Here is a 1,224-nt window from a genome sequence, read left to right as displayed (position 1 = left end):
TGGTTTGGTTTTCAGTGCATATGGAATATTTTCTGCAATAGACCATATGTTAGGCCAACAAGGAAACAATAATAAATGTAAATATGCCAAAATTCTACAAGGCATCTTTTCAAATCATAATGCTATAAAAATAGGAATCAACAATAAGAAGATCAAAGAGAAAAAAAAAAAATACACAGAAACTGAAAGACAGTCTTCATAGAAAGTATTGGGTAATCAAGCCAAAACCAAACCCACTGCCATCCATCAAGTCAATTCCAACTCATAGTGACCCCCGTTTGTTTTCCAAGATGGTAAATTGATATGGAACTAGGTTGCCCTATCTTCCTTCCACAGGGTGGCTAGTGAGTTTGAACTGCCAGCTTTCTGGTTAGCAATCAAATGCTGTATTCATTGCACCACTAGATCTCCTTATTGGCTAATCACTTACTTACTCACTACCATCAAGTCAATTCCAATTCATTCCAACCCATTTTGGGTTTCTCAGGCAGTAAATCTTCACAAAAGTAACTTGACCCATCTTCCTTCCACAAAGCAGCTAGTAGGTTTGAAATATCAACCTTCTGGTTAGCAATCAAATGTCTTAGCCACTCTGTCATCAGAACTCCTTTTATTGGGTAATAGATAAATAAAAAATAAAATAAAAATGTTCCTTGAATCAAATGAGAATAAAAACACATCATACTGAAATCTTTGTCACATAGCAAAAGCAATGATCAGAGGACAATTTATAGCAATAAATATACACATCAAAAAAGAAGAAAGAACCAAAATCAACACTTCAACCCCAAATCTCCAACAATTAGAAAAACAAAGGAAAAAGAAAAGAGCCCATAGTCACCAGAAGCAAAGAAATAACAATGTGGGCAGAAATAAGTGAAACAGAAGAGTGAAAACAATAGAAAGAATCAACAAGACTAGAAGTTTGATCTTTGAAAGAATTAATAAAATCACAAACCACTAGTAAATTTAACAAAGAAAAAGAAAATGTAAGTAAAATGAATAAAAATGAAATAGCTGGTGTCACAGCAGAACTACCTGAAATAAAAAGGATAACAAAGAATACTATGAAGAACTGTACTCCAAAAAATTTGAAAACCTGGAAGAAATGGACAAATTTCTAGAAACACACTACATACCACACTAACACAATATGAAGGAGAAAATTTGAACAGACTCAGCACAAAAGAAAAAATTAAAAAGGTTATATAAAAATTACCAACT

Source organism: Orycteropus afer, unplaced genomic scaffold, assembly GCF_000298275.1.
Source record: "Orycteropus afer afer isolate SDZICR_OR568_19922 unplaced genomic scaffold, OryAfe1.0 scaffold00284, whole genome shotgun sequence".
In the NCBI taxonomy this organism is placed as follows: domain Eukaryota; kingdom Metazoa; phylum Chordata; class Mammalia; order Tubulidentata; family Orycteropodidae; genus Orycteropus; species Orycteropus afer.
This window is presented reverse-complemented; position numbering follows the sequence as displayed.